Source organism: Lissotriton vulgaris, unplaced genomic scaffold (assembly GCF_964263255.1).
Source record: "Lissotriton vulgaris unplaced genomic scaffold, aLisVul1.2 SCAFFOLD_1739, whole genome shotgun sequence".
In the NCBI taxonomy this organism is placed as follows: Eukaryota; Metazoa; Chordata; class Amphibia; order Caudata; family Salamandridae; genus Lissotriton; species Lissotriton vulgaris.
In genome coordinates this window covers 402,547-418,605 of record NW_028249411.1, presented here as the reverse complement: position 1 = coordinate 418,605, position 16,059 = coordinate 402,547, and the positions used below count along the sequence as shown (strand labels likewise).

The following is a 16,059-nucleotide window of genomic DNA, read 5'->3' as shown; positions in this document are numbered from 1 at the left end:
AATGAATGGTAGAATGAATGGTGAATGGTATAAGATGAGATAGAGTGGGAAGAGATTAAAGTGAGTGAGACAGTGTGTTTGAAGTGTGGCCGGTACTGGGTAGGACTATCTTCCCTTTTGTTGTTGCCCCCATATCTATGTATGTCTTATTTATGATCTAAATGTATTTGTGATACGAAAATTATATTTAATGTTTATATCCTTGCCATCCTAAAAAAAGTAAAAATATATATATTTCTAACATGAACTGTAGAGTCTATTTGGTTTGACCATGTGATTGTTATGTGTAGTGTCAGCTCCTAGGTTAATCACCCCTTCACATATATCTGTTGGACCCTCTAGCTGGGGCCTTTATATCCCGAGGCAGGGTGTCCTTTCTTTCTATTCAAATTGGTCTCTCCCCCCTACTACCTGCCCATATCCTAAAGCTACCCACGGGGAACCCCCTTCTTTGTTTACCAGTTTCAGGCTGATGCCTGTGTAGAGTGAGTTGCTGTAGTCGAGTCTGCTGCTGATGAGTGCGACTGTCTTTCTAGCCTCAGTAGGGATCCATCTGAAGGTCTTTCGAAGCAGGCGAAGAGTGTGGAAGCATGATGAGGAGGCAGTGTTGGTCTGGCGGTTCATCGTGAGTCCAGTATGATGCTGAGGTTTCGTGCGTGGTCCGTGGGTGTAGGGGTGGTTCCTAAGGCAGCAGGCCACCAGGAATCTTCCCAAGAGAAGGTGTTGGGCCCCAGGATGAGGACTTCGCTCTTGTTTGAGATGAACTTGAGACAGCTGTTTCTCATCCAGGTAGCGACGGCCTTCAATCCGTTGTGGAAGCTGTTTCTGGCGATATTGGGCTCATTGATGAGGGAGAGAATCAGCTAGGTGTTGTCGGTGTAGCAGACAATGTTGAATCTGTGGTTCCTAACTATGGTTGCGAGCAGCGCCATGTAGACGTTAAAGAGGGTGGGGATCAGGGAAGCGCCCTCAGAGACTCTGCAGCCAATCTCAGTCGGTTCTGAGAGGAACTCTGGTTGTCTGATACGCTCTGTTCTACTGGTGAGGAAGAAGCAGATCCAGTCCAGGGCTTTGTCGCTTATGCCGGCATCTTGGCGTCTCGTACTTAGGATGCGGTGGGAGACGATGTTGAAGGCAGCCGATGGGAGACAGCCATGACAACGCGGGCTTTACACCGCGCTGCCATTACGACGCTGCCATCACGACGCAAGTTGTTACAACGACTTGCGCTGGATGGTGCTAGATACTAAGGAATAGTAGATTTACTATTCCAACACCTTCCCTACTGTTGCGTAGGCTGGAGTTGGAATAGTAAATCATACTATTCCAAAATCCAGCACCTACAGCGCAAGTCGTTGTAATGACTTGCGTTGTAATGTATGCGTCGTAATGGCAGCACGGTGTAAAAGCCCGCATTGTCATGACGTACATCCCGGCCGATAGGTCCTCGTGCTTAGGATGCAGTAGGAGATGATGTCGAAGGCGGCTGATAGGTCCAGGAGGAGGAGGGCCGCTGTTTCTCCCAGGTCGAGAAGGGAGTGGATGTCATCGGTAACGGCGAGGAGGAAAGTCTCAGTGCTGTGGTTGCTTCAGAAGCCATATTGAGAGGAGTCCAGGTCGTGGTTGGCTTTGATGAACTCGGACAATTGGGTGTTGATGGCCTTCTGGATGACCATGGCTGGGAAGGGAATCAGGGAGATGGGTCTGAAGTTCTCCAGATCTGTCAGGTTGGTGGACAGTTTCTTCAACAGGGGGTTGATCTCTGCGTGTTTCTAGTCATCAGGTAAGTTGGCGATCTCGATGGAGCAGTTCATTGTGCAGCGTAATACGAGGGCTATGGAGGTGGTGGCTCTGTGGAAGATGTTGTGTGGGCAGAGGTCTAAGGGTGCTCTTGAGTGAATGCTCTTTAAGGTCTTGAGAGTGGCATCAGTAGTGATCGGGGACCAGTTGAGCAAGATCTTTTGGGGGATGTCATTGTCGCATGTGGTGGTGGTGGGAGTGATGGTAGGGTCTTGGGTGTCGAAGCTGTCGTAGATATGCTTGATCCTCTGGTGTAAGTAGGTGCCAAGTTTGTTGTAGAGGTCTTGGGATGGTGGAACTTCTGTGGTCTCGCTGTTGGGCTTAGCTAACTCCTTGACAATGGCAAAGAGTTTTTGTTGTTGTGTGCGTTGGCTTTGGTTCTGTCTTGGAGGGCCACTTTCTTTGTAATTTTGAGGAGGAGGTGGTGTGTGGTGACGGCAGCTTTTTGGGCTGCATGAGCTCCGGGGTTTTGTTGTTCCTCCATCTCTTTTCGAGTTGTCTACAGGTGCGCCTGGACTCGCGGAGGGCGACCTTCAAACAACTGGCTTTCTTGGAGTGTTGCTTGGTGGGTGTTTTCTTGAGGGCCGCCAGTGTGTCAGAACAGTTGGAGATCCATCGGTGGAGGTTGGCTGCTGAGGTCTTGGCGTCTGTGGATGTCGGCGGTGTGATTGTGCTGAGGCAGGCAGTGAGATGTTCCTCTGTGACCTTGTTTCAGTTACGGCATGGGTGCCTGCAATGCGGGGATGATTGATTTTGTGCAGGAAGGGACACCTTCAAACTATCATTGATGCCATTTTCCTCTTTCTATGCATGCAGCACACATAGAAAGAGGGAAAAATGAGGAGAAATAAAGTATTTCTCCTCGTTGCGCCATTCCTACTCCTCCCTTGGGGAGGTGTAGGTTTCTGATGTATTTCCAGCTTTACAAAACTTTGTCAATTTGGGGATTTGTCAGGTGCTTCAGATGTTGCATGGGAACATCCTCAGCAACACACATGGATCACCTATTTCACGAAGAGTAATGCGCGAAAGGGGCCTATATTTACAAGGCCATGAAAATGTACTTATTTTATGATACTCTTTGATTATAAATCCACCATCTGAAGTTCTGTAACGGTTTCATGTTTCACACTATTTCTGAAGCGTGTCTGTGGTTTTAAAGCGAAAAGGAAAAAGTTACTGGATTGCGGTCTTCAACACTACAATCAAATTATGTACAGCTTTAAGATCAAGGAGTTTTCGTTAAGTTAAGCATCTCACACTAAGTTGCAGAAAGATGTGCTCATTTATTCGTCCTCATCTTTTGATGTGTAAAATCCTGTAGTTTCCCTGGAGTTTAGGGGCACCCAAGTCGCTGTGGGATGTATGCCGCTGTAGCGTGTGTGCTCCAGTCTCAGTACAGCACTGTGTGTACTGAGCACTGCCTATCTACATCGTTCGGCTGCAGAAACGTGTAAACCGTGTGATAAGTTGGAGACGCAAAAGCCCAAAATCAAACAGGCGTATCTACATTAGATCTCCCTCACCAATCTTCAGTTTTTCTAGGTCACTCTTTTGCTCAATTCATCTAATGTGTATGCCCCGTATAATAAGCTGACCATTCTTTGTGGAGAAATGGAATTTGAAAAATACTGCTGTGTTTTCTGCATAAATACAGAGTCATCATAATTCTTGCTGCCTGTTAATTTGTAGAATTCAAATGTCTACAGTCAATCTGACTCATCTGAAACCCCACTCCACTACTATGATCCACAAAATAACCCTTTCAAGACTCATCCCTCCCCTACCCCTCCTTGAATCATCTCATACCTCTTTTACTATTCAGATATCTCAAACAAGCCTTTCTAAAACCTTTCCTCTGACTCTTCCCCCTCCACCTCCCCTTTACTCATCCCAAACCTCCGCTTACTGCTTATAGCTCAAAAAGAAAAAAAACGTTCTAGACCCTTCCCTCTTCTATCCCTCTAATATCCTTTTCAATCCGACTACAGACTAACATGTCTACAGCTCAAATATTTGTAATATTTCTCTATAATCCTATTTGAGTAGCGTGCTACCGGTCAAAAAGCATTTCGACACCTCATCAGGGGAAGCAAGTGCTATATAAATGCAAACCCTTCCCTCCTCTATCACTCCATTATCCTTTTTCAATCAAAATAACAAACTCACATGTCCACCACTCAAATTAATTTCATATCTCCCTATACTAATTTATCCACAAATCTTCTTTGCCTTCTTATCACTGTAAATGTGCTTTGACACCTCGTATGGCATAGTAAGCGCTATATAAAAGCTAATGTTTTTTTCAAAGTCAAAAGTTTATTGTTCTAGTTAATTAAAACCATAGCAATGTAAATTCTAAAAACAGAAAAGGACAGTAAAACGTTTTTTTAGAATTCCTTATGATTTAAAAATCTTTTGTTAGCAATTATTAATACTCAGATATATATAAAATGTCCATTAAACAATTAGTTGATCACTTAATAATATTCAAATGTTTACAAAATACATGATTAACAGTTGGTAGATTAGAAGCGTTAGTTGGCCCATAATCCACTGTACTAAAGAAAATACTTTTCAAATGTTCTTGACATGCTTTCCAGTGTTTTCAATGTACAGTATTCAATCTCCAAGACCAATCAGTCTTGTTCAATATTACCGAGCAGTAGCTCGAGATTAAATTTTTAGAGCTTGCTCATGTACGGTAAGGACCTTTAATAGTTGACAGTTCAGTAAGGTGTCAGTTGGATCCAAGCCACCTATGATTGCAGATCTGCACGTCCTTATTCTTCTGATGTTTAAAGCATCTATACTACTATTATAAAGAGAGAACTTGCACCTTTTGGCCAGGTAAACTCGGGAACCACAGCACCAATCACAACACCCAATACAGCGTTGGAAAGGGCAGTTGCAGCAGAAGGACATAGGCTATGCAGACGCCCACCATATACATTTAAAATGTAAAAGAACCGTGCCAGCAAAGTAGTCCCTTGTGGGCGTGTCAGCATTGTGCTGTGGGTGTGTGCTGGGGGTGTGACAATCGCTGGGGGCATTCCGTCACGAGTGTTGTTTTTTCTTCCCAGGTTCTATACATTCCTGCTCCCTTTAAATAGTAATTCAATGGAGGTCCCATTCTCTTAGAACCACCCCAAGCACAGTTATGAGCAAAAATACAACTAAAAGGCCCTGCAAAGCATTATGGGATAAGCTTAGCATAATTTTTAGCATTCATGAAAGGGTTTCAATGTTTTTGAATTTTACTCATCAGGGTCATCTTGGGACGACGAGGTGAACTGCAGCTTGATTTATAATATTTTTAATGCTATTGCATTTGCATCATCAGGGACATCTAGGGACATGAGGTGAATTGCAGCTTGATGTGTAATATTTTAAATGCTATAGTATTTGCGTGGTAATATGCCCCAATGTTTTTACCGATTTAAGAGTGAATCAGTGGGTCTCATCAGGACCTGGTGCAAAATATAGAGGCATAAAGTAAACCCTCATTAGAATACAGAGAAATGACATCTGTTCTTTTAGATAGTTGTCCTGAACCCTCCTGGTAGAAACATAATAAAGTTGGACAGACTGATGAGAGCAGTTAGTTGTTCGGCGGAAAAAGAGCTCCTCAGACATGTGCGCGAGACAACATTATCGTCATTCTGTCAAGGCCGACATTTTACCCCAATCTGTCATGGCCGCTTGCTAGCAAAATATCTTCCCGGTTTTAAGTCTTTCAACCCGATCCAGCATGGACGCCACGCCTCTCATTCCAGTGACGTCCAAACCAATGGCGAGCCATTCTAAACTAGTGAGGTGTTTGGGTTGTCGGATCTCAAGCAGGGCGTGGCCGAGGTACTAATATTTGCATATTTTCTGTGCAATGCCATGGACTTCTTTTCTTTGGTTTTCTTTGTTAAATTGTCAATATTAACTTATTTTAGTACATTCAGATTTTTTACTCCTTTCCATTTCAATCAACAATTAATATAATAAAGGGAACCTATTAAAAGTAGGTATTTTTTAGCGATACTACGTGAAATTGCATTTACCATAATTAGTATAGCTCTTTACTATTTGTCTAGAAAGTTTCTTATAAAGAGAAGCCGCCACATCACTGTAAATGAAAGATACGAAGATACAAAGAAAGTCGAAACGCTGAAAAATTATATTGAGTTATAGGATCCTAATATGAAACTCGTTTGAATAAGTAGTGGGATATAACGTCACGGTCTATTTATGGATATGTCTTACAATGCTTCTCAATGGTGGGTGTAGTCAGCAGATTTTATATAAACGAGTACAGTGAGGTTCATTGTTGATTGCCGAAAAGTGCCCAATTAATTTTAGCTTGTTTTGTTAACTGGATTTTTTAATTCCAGGTTACCTCCGTTCTAGATTTTCTGCTAATTAGAATGCTTTGCGAGAAGTTGTCCCTCCAGCGGTAAATAAATGATTGCAACGAGCTAAAAGTTCAACAAAACAGACTTGCACAGTGTTAAGTAGCGGGCCCTGGGCCCACTGGCTAAAGAGACACTGACACTAGTGACATCACAGTCGAGGTGCGAAATATGGATTCCGCGAGGGAAGGCCGAGGCCGAGTAACAATTTACTAAATATCTCTGGAGGAGCAGGAAGAGGCGCAGTACCACTGGCAGTCCCCAGAGGTCCCTGTAGAGTCTGAATAGGGCTGCACGGACACAGTACCGCAGGCTGTCCCCAGAGGTCCCTGTAGAGCTCTATAGCAGCAACTACACTGGTGATCGCAAAAAAGGCCAGCTCTCTGCTTTGAAATATATATATAAATAGATATATACACACACACATATATATATATATATATATAGAGATATATATATAGAGATAGATAGATAGATAGATAGATAGATAGATAGATAGATAGATATAGATATAGATATATACATGTATATCTATACTACTATTATAAAGAGAGAACTTGCACCTTTTGGCCAGGTAAGCTCGGGAACCACAGCACCAATCACAACACCCAATACAGCGTTGGGAAGGGCAGTTGCAGCAGAAGGACATAGGCTATGCAGACACCCACCACATACATTTAAAATGTAAAAGAACCGTGCCAGCAAAGTAGTCCCTTGTGGGCGTGTCAGCATTGTGCTGTGGGTGTGTGCTGGGGGCGTGACAATCGCTGGGGGCATTCCGTCATGAGTGTTGTTTTTTCTTCCCAGGTTCTATACATTCCTGCTCCCTTTAAATAGTAATTCAGTGGAGGTCCCATTCTCTTAGAACCACCCCAAGGACAGTTATGGGCAAAAATACAACTAAAAGGCCCTGCAAAGCATTATGGGATAAGCTTAGCATAATTTATAGCATTCATGAAAGGGTTTCAATGTTTTTGAATTTTACTCATCAGGGACATCTTGGGACGACGAGGTGAACTGCAGCTTGATGTATAATATTTTAAATGCTATTGCATTTGCATCATCAGGGACATCTAGGGACATGAGGTGAATTGTAGCTTGATGTGTAATATTTTAAGTGCTATAGCATTTGCCTGGTAATATGCCCCAATGTTTTTACCGATTTAAGAGTGAATCAGTGGGTCTCATCAGGACCTGGTGCAAAATATAGAGGCATAAAGTAAACCCTCATTAGAATACAGAGAAATGACATCTGTTCTTTTAGATATTTGTCCTGAACCCTCCTGGTAGAAACATAATAAAGTTGGACAGACTGATGAGAGTAGTTAGTTGTTCGGCGGAAAAAGAGCTCCTCAGACATGTGCGCGAGACAACTTTATCGTCATTCTGTCAAGGCCGACATTTTACCCCAATCCCCAATCCACTTGCTAGCAAAATATCTTCCCGGTTTTAAGTCTTTCAACCCGATCCAGCATGGACGCCACGCCTCTCATTCCAGTGACGTCCAAACCAATGGCGAGCCATTCTAAACCAGTGAGGTGTTTTCGTTTGTCGGATCTCAAGCAGGGCGTGGCCGAGGTACTAATATTTGCATATTTTCTGTGCAATGGCATGGACTTCTTTTCTTTGTTTTTCTTTGTTAAATTGTCAATAATAACATATTTTAGTACCCTCAGATCTTTTACTCCTTTCCATTTCAATCAACAATTAATATATTAAAGGGGACCTATTAAAAGTAGGCATTTTTTAGCGCTACCATGTGAAATTGCACTTACCATGTTTAGAATAGCTCTTTACTATTTGTCTTGAAGGTTTCTTATAAAGAGAAGCCGCCACATCATCCATACTAATATAATAAAGAGAAAGCCCAAACCTTTGAGGTGGGTAATCTCAGGAACCACAGCACCAATCACAACACCCAATACAGCGTTGGAAAGGGCAGTTGCACCAGAAGGACATAGGCTATGCAGATGCCCACCATATACATTTAAAAAGTAAAAGACCCGTGCCAGCAAAGTAGTCCCTTGGGGGAGTGTCTGCGTTGTGCTGTGGGCTTGTGCTGTGGGCTTGTGCTGGGGGGGCGTGACAAATGATGGGGGCGTGTGGTACTTTCCGACCTACGGGCTGGACTGTTCCCATGAGGCACAGGGTCAAAGATGATTTGCATATCGCCATGTCTGAACTGGGGTTGTGAGGAGTGCAAAAAAACGATGGATTTAGGGCCAGATCTTTGTACTGGGGTGAGTGTATGACATTGTTCTGCATTCTGTGCGTCAACTTTTGTTTTTGCATTTGTCACCCCGAGTGCGATGGGTATGATGGGTATGCTCAGACGTGAGTCCCATGCTCTCCACACCACTGGAATCAAGCTATCCTGGTTGAAGATGGCTGATAGCCCGAAAGTGGTACTAGGATGCTTGAGTCAGGTCTAAGAAAGACATGGCTTGATAGTTTGGCCTGGAATGTTCCCAGAAGGCACAGGGGGAAGGGTGAAGGCTGAGGCGGTGTGGAGTGCAAAAATAATTATGGATTTAGACCCAGATCTCTGTATTGGGGTGAATGTATGATATTGTTCTGCATTCTGTCCATCAACTGTTGTTTTTACATTCTGCGCGTTGTGTCAATTATTTCATTGTTTGTTCTTCCCAGGTTCTGTACATTCCAGCTCCGGATGTCCACCCTGCTTCCTTTAACCCCTTCGATGCGGCCACTTTTTTTCCCGTGTGCTGCCGCAGGCCGAACACGGGCGGGCAATGACGAACCCCAGCCGTCATCAGCACACAAGCACCGTAGTGCATGACGGCTGGGGTTCGTCACCAGCATGGAAGGGGTTAAATACCCCTGCACCCCATAATCAAAACCCACCCTTACTCCTTAAAATACCCCAACACCCTTAAACACTAACCCATCTTAACCCTATAAATATACCTCTGTACCCCAAAACCCAAACCTATACCTAAATCCTAAAAATACCTCTGTACCCCAAAAAGCAAACCTACTCCTGAACCCTAAAATACCCCTGTACCCCAAAACCCAAACCTAGCCCTGAACCCTTAAAATACCCCTGTACCCCAAAACCCAAACCTACCCCATAACCCTAAAAATACCCCTGCACCCCAAAACCCAAACCTAGCCCTGAACCATAAAAAATACCCCTGTACCCCAAAACCCAAACCTAGCCCTGAACCCTTAAAAACCCCTGTACCCCAAAACCCCAAACTACCCCTGAACCCTAAAAATATCCCTATACCCCAAAACCCAAACCTAGCCCTGAACCCTAAAAATACGCCTGTACTCCAAAACCCATACCTATCCCTAAACGCAAAAACTACCCCTGTACCCCATAATCCAAACCTACCCCTGAACCCTAAAATACCCCTGTACCCCAAAACCAAAACCTAGCCCTGAACCCTAAAAATACCCCTGTACCCCAAAACCCAAACCTAGCCCTGAACCCTTAAAATACCCCTGTACCCCAAACCCCAAAACTACCCCTGAATCCTAAAAATACCCCTATACCCCAAAACCCAAACCTAACGCTGAACCCTAAAAATACGCCTGTACTCCAAAACCCATACCTATCCATAAACGCTAAAACTACCCCTGTACCCCATAACCCAAAACTATATCTGAACCCTTAAAATACCCAAACACCCCAAAACATATACCTCAGTACCCCAAAACATATTCCCCTATACCCATACTTACCTTATCCAAACATAAAAAAAACATGCTTTTACCATTCATGCATTTACAACGAATTTCGTTGTAAATGTATGCGTGGTAAAAGCATATGAAATGTAATGCCATGCATCATAAGGGCATTGCGGAGTCATGGTACTTTCATAATGAAAGTATGCGGAGTGATAGTCTGCGGAAAAAAAGTTGCAGAATAATGGGTGTTTACCCTACCCCGGTAAGTACAATGGTGGCACGGCGGCCCACATCTCCAGCAACATACTCATATTTTTTCACCACCGAATTGAAAAATGCACAGGTCTCTCTCATTGATGGCCAGCACTGACATACACTTTTAGACACACCTCCCGCCACAAGTTCTAGAATTGCGAACTTTAGAGCTGGGGAGCTACGTTCGTATCTCGGCATCAGCTCAACATCCTGTGATTTCAGGCAAATTCCTTTGTCTCCCCGTGCCTACCACAAATTAATGTGTTCTTCTGTAATGTAAATTGTGCTCATGTCATGTTGTCGAGTTCGCGCTATATAATATTGCAAGGAAAAATAAAGTAGGGAAACTCGAGTTCACACACTACTGAATGCGCACTCTTAAGTGCATCAGCAGTGCACTGTGAATCGGAGCGTTTCACAGGCCTGTCACAGATAAGAAATGCTATCAAAACGAAATCCTACAAAACAATATACTACTGGCCGGCAGCAATTCATACCCGGACAACGTCGGGACGGGCTGCTAGTTTTTTAATAAAGTGATTTGTGTGTTTAACAATTTAGGGCATGTGCAGACTAGATGAATAAAATCCTCTTTACTGCTTCCACATAATCTACATTCTTTTAGCCCTTTGTGGGCCCATGATGGCTGATCCGCAATGGATGCCAGTTTACCTGAAAGTAGGGCCATTAGTTGTGACTTTCGATAGGCCGAGAATGTGATATTTAGATATGGCGCTGGGGTGAGTGTCTTATAGTTGGTGATTACCATCCAGGCATGTTTTCTCTCACTGAAGATGCTTTTGTCTACTACCAAAGAGTGAACTTTTACTGATTTATTTATAGCTTGTTTGAAGGATGATTTTGACAGGCTAGTTTTCCAAAGCTCACCTGTGTAAGTTGCTGATAAAGCTTTTTTTAGGTATTGGTTGTGGGAGACTTATCATCCTTCTCTAGTTCCTCCCACAGAGCCTTATTCAATTCTGATTCTGATGCGTTTTTCTTCAATATGTACCATTGCTTGATGGTTGCATACATTCTCCCCAGCTTTTCGTTGGTTACCCCAAATTCTAGTCTAACCTGCGCTAGGGACGCAGACTGATGGATTTGGAAGACCCTTTTGTATGTTGAGACTTGTAATGTATTTAACAGGTCGGCATCTTTCCCATGTAATGCTGTATTGCTGATTGACTACGTCGGTAACATTTTAGCTGATATTACTGCTAATAAGGGGTTGAATGATGGCCCCTTCAATTTTTTTGCTAAGTACCTGAACGCAAATGATAGAGCATTTGTCCTCTGAACCATATGTGCATTTTGTTCCCAATGATTATGTCTGCTGTCGATGTAAAAACCCAGGTACTTGTAATTAGAAAGAGGGGTGGGGTCGCACACTACTCACACACCGGCGGAAGTTGCCCCTAGGGACTCTGGTCATTGTAGTAGAGTGTTTGCGATGCATCATCTTTCGATCTTGCTATCTTCGCTGTCTTCGCCATCCCTGGACTCGTGTTTCGGGTTATCAACCCTCGTCAGCAGGGATAGGCAGTGTTCTGGGGTCGCCGATGGCTGCCAATATCTGCCAGGTATAGTACCACTCCGGCGCGTAGGTGCGGGATCCCAGGCTCGTCAGCCCGCTGCTCAAGGGAGCTTTAAGTTACAAAGAGGGGTGGGGTCGCACACTACTCACACACCGGCGGAAGTTGCCCCTAAGGACTCTGGTCATTGTAGTAGAGTGTTCGCGATGCATCATCTTTCGATCTTGCTATCTTCGCTGTCTTCGCCATCCCTGGACACGTGTTTCGGGTTATCAACCCTCGTCAGCAGGGATAGGCAGTGTTCTGGGGCTGCCAATATCTGCCAGGTATAGTACCACTACTTGTAATTAGAGACTGCCTCTAGCTTCTTGCCCTCTACTTGAAAATGATGTTTAGCCGTCCGGTGTCTACTGATCATCAGCATTGTTTTACTCTTTTGCTGCGATTATCTCTAACTTGTTATGTTATGTTATGTTACTGGAGTTTTAAAGCGCTCTTTTACCCTGGGGTGTCCTGGCGCTGTACGCTACCATCCAATAAAGAAGCTGTGACTGCTGTGGCAGGATAACTATTTAAGTGAATAGCCAAGTTTTCATCCCTTCCTAAAAGGAAGAAGTTATGTTTAGTTTTTAAGAAGGAAGAGAAGGCTATTCCATGCATTAGAGGCGCAATGACGGAAACTCCTGCCCCCCGTCCCCCCAGCTAGTTTTGTTATGGCGGGGGGATAGTGACAGAGTACCCAAATTAAGTGGATGGGAGTTGATCTGGTTCAGCTTTTGTGGCAGGTCTGCCATAAAGAGATTAAAAAGATTTGGGGCCAGAACGCACCCTTGTTTCAGCCCTTTGGTGGTTATGACCGTCCTTGATATTCTTGAGCCGTGTCCCAGTTTTACTCTCATCCATGTATTGGAGTAAAGAAGCAGTATTCCGTTGAGTGTATTTTCTGGGATGTTCCACACGCGCAGTTTTTTGATAGCGGTCCACGCTATCAAAAGCCACCTTTAAGTCTACAAAGCAGAGATGCAGATGTTGTTTCCTCTGTATGTATTTGTCGACAATCAACGTGAGTGATAGAATGTTTGTAATTGTCCTGGTCCCTTTTCTGAATCCTTTTTGATAGAGTGGTATGAATTTTGACTATCAGACCAGGCAATCAGTTCTTCCAATACCAGTAAGTCCTAGTACTTGTCGTCTACGTCCAAAAGCAAAATTAACCTGTCATTGGACGGGGACGTTCGGTCGCCTCCTTTAAAGATCGGTGTAAATACTGATCCTTGCCAGCTTGGCGGAATTTGCTTTTCTTTCGTTCTCCACTTCTTCAAATAGATTTTTTAGTCTCCCGCTCCAAAAGTCTGGGGCCAATTTGAAGACTATGTGGGGGATGTCATTTGGTCCTGGGGCACCATTTCCGTGACCCTTCAGGATTACTCTTTTTACATCTTCTAGTCGGTAACCTGAGTTTCTAGGTTTAGTCCCTAAACTGCAAGCGCTCATTACGGCTCCAGTCCTTTGTGCTTCATCTGTACTTGGCACTTTGGTCTGAGGACAGGTTAGGGAGCTGTTTTTGTTTTGTATATGGGTCCTGTCATTTTTTCTTTGTTCCTCTTGCTCCTCGATGTTTACATGCTCCTTCTCTATACCTACTAGAGTGTTCGAGTTAGTAGCATGGCCCAATAATTTTCTGGTACACATGAGGTGCTAGGGTTGACAGGCGAATTCAGACCATTTTTTATTTCATCGATTGAAAACGTGCTTTTGACCATTGTCGCACTCATTTGGTGCTCAGGAGGCTTTAGACTAAAGTGAATATGTTGGAACGAGTGTCCGCTTTTGGTGGTGAATTCGATAGCAAACCGGGTGAGAAAGGGCATTAGTGGTAATGATATTGCTGTATAGTCAGGCCTTGATTGCGTTTTCTCTCTGAGGTACGTATGCATTGGCGGGTAGTCTTCTGGTGTTCTACAGTTTATGATTCTCAAACCCAGGTATTCAAAGGTATTCATCAGTTGTTGTCCTACTAGGTCGGGACAAACCAACTTGAGCTGATATTGGGGTTGTACATCCCAAGACTTATTTTCTGCTGCAAATTTCTTGTCCTCTTCTGGTGTGTAGATTAAATTTGAATTGAAATCTCCTGTTATAATGATTTCCCAGAAGGGATTGATGTTTCATATATAATTGATTATGGTTGTTAGCAAAGCAGTGTGTGTGCTTTCTTCTCTTTCAGAGGTGGATGTACATAGGTTGTTAGCAAAGCAGTGTGAGCTTTCTTCTCGTTCTTCGATGAATGTACATAGGTGTTGTCTAATAGTACAGGTACCTCTTTGGCTGGTAGATACAGTTTTATTAGTTGCACATTTTCTCCAATTTAATATTGATTGCAGTCTAAACATAAACTGCTAGCCCGCTTTTTGGGCGTCCATGCCTCCTGTGTTTCTCTGTCGGTTTACTAAAGTGTGTGAAACCAACAAGAGGCAGCTCCTCCAGTGCCCTGGTCTCCTGCAAGGCGATTATATTGCATGTTGCCCAATCTTGTAGAGGCCTGCCATCGTTCTAGCCATTTCTTCGCTCTGGCTACATTCCGCGAGGTAAGGTGGAGGGATCCTTGGATGTTGTTCATTGTCTGTTTGCATGCTGATCAATTGACTTTCACTTTATTCAGCGTGCCCACAAGCCAACTCCAGTGGTCAATGACAGGCTCTATGATTGCCTTATTTTCGGCATTGCCCACATTGCGTCTTGTTGTTAATAGGCTATTTCCACTTGCGTTCTGGATGACTGAGTAAGCCTGTTCCTTTATCACCAGGCTGTGCCCCTTCTCTGTAGGTTTTTCCCCTAGTGGGTCTGGGTAACCTGGTTTTGCAGGTTTAGAAAGCCTCATGCCCCATGTATCGAATTGTTGTTTAAAGGTCTTGATTAGCTGGGTGACCTCCGCCGTTTGCCAAGTTATAATGGTTTGTTCATTAAGGTTATCATTTTTTCCTTCCTGGCAAAATTCCATAGACAGTAGATGGGCTGAATGGAAATGTTTTAGCCCAGGGATAATTCCAAGCAATTTAAGTATGTTGCCTCTGTTTAGGATGCCATGTCATCCCTGGGACTCATACTCTGGTGTTAGTAGTATTTGTTGTGGTTGTTGTTCTGACCACTCAGTGACGCTGCTATTGCAGACTTCTTGATCAATTCCCAGCGATGTAGATATTTCTATTCTACGATTGTCAACTTTGAACTTATTGCTCTTTTCAACGTCTTGTACTGTGGTGGTTAGCGGTGGACTGGTGCTCTGGTTGTTCTCTTTCCCTTTTGCAGTGAGGTCCTTTCTTTGGGGTCCCAATTTAGTTTGAAAGGTTGCTGTCCATGGCCAGTTCCCATGTATACTTTCCAAGGTGGCTGCTTTCACCGTGTTGTTTACGTTAAATTTAAAGTTTCCATATTGTAGGATAGTCCTTGTTGCGGGACTGGGAGATGAGCTTTAGCATGCTGGTGATGGTCAGGCAGTCCTTCCTCGTCGGGTTGTTACCGCAAAATCATTAGACCCTTGCTTGTTATTTCCATTGTCGCCTTTTTGTTCCATGACCTTCCCAACAGGCTCCTGTCAGTGTTACCTGGTTCCTTACTCTGTTGTAAGTTAGAGCCTTCATTCCCATTAGTCATTCCTTTTGTCCCTTCCTTCCGTTTCGGGTGCTTGGTGCTGTTTTTGAACAGTTGCAATGTCAATTTTCACGCTTGTCCCTGCTTTTTCCTTTGTTGCAAATCCCCGGGAGAAGTGTCCCTTCGTTAGGTTCTCTTCTTTGTTGATTTTCCGTGTTGCCTTTTCTTGAGCTAAATTCATCGTCACTCTGTCTGAATGCTGCTCTCTGGGCTTGTTGTTAGCTTTTTCCGTACTACGGATTCAGTACACTCCTCGATATTTGTCCTTTTTTCCGCTTTGACCGGGCTCTGCTATACTACTGGCATTGTTATCTCTTCATTTATTAGGCTCTTGTTCCTCCCTGCTGGCATTGCTGGGGACCACTCCTTTTTAGCCTCAATTGAAGTGTCCGTTGTGTCATCTGAAGACCTCGTGGCATTTAGCGTATCGTCTGTTTCTCTAGTTACGCCGAATATTGGACACATTTTAGTACCTTGCTCCATGTTGTCTACTAGTTGTTTGTTTCTTGCTTTCCTTTCATGTTTTTTTTGTTCCTGTTAGTTTATTTGGTTTAGTTAAAATGCACGGTTTTAGAACAGGAGTGACTCTTATTTCGACTGGTATTTTTTCTTTTTGCTTTGTCATCTTATTTCTTTTCCTCCTGTTTAAAGGGGTCTGATTGTGTTTTACTTTCAGCTCCTTTAAGCTTTGTGCTTGACGTATTTTGCTGTCTGAGGGCAAATTTTTGTTCTAGAAGGGTTGGAAGGAGGCTAAGCTTGTCGAT

At 43.7% G+C, this 16,059-nt stretch overlaps 1 non-coding gene and 1 pseudogene across 1 annotated transcript; both read left to right on the top strand.

Annotated features, from left to right (window-relative positions):
• Window positions 1-5,855: 5,855 nt before the first annotated feature.
• On the top strand, window positions 5,856-5,911 carry LOC147663575 (U7 small nuclear RNA). The gene has a single exon (XR_015305289.1). It is a non-coding gene; the product is annotated as a U7 small nuclear RNA (small nuclear RNA).
• Window positions 5,912-7,981: 2,070 nt separating this feature from the next.
• On the top strand, window positions 7,982-8,034 carry LOC147663574 (U7 small nuclear RNA; annotated as a pseudogene).
• The last annotated feature ends 8,025 nt before the right edge of the window (window positions 8,035-16,059 follow it).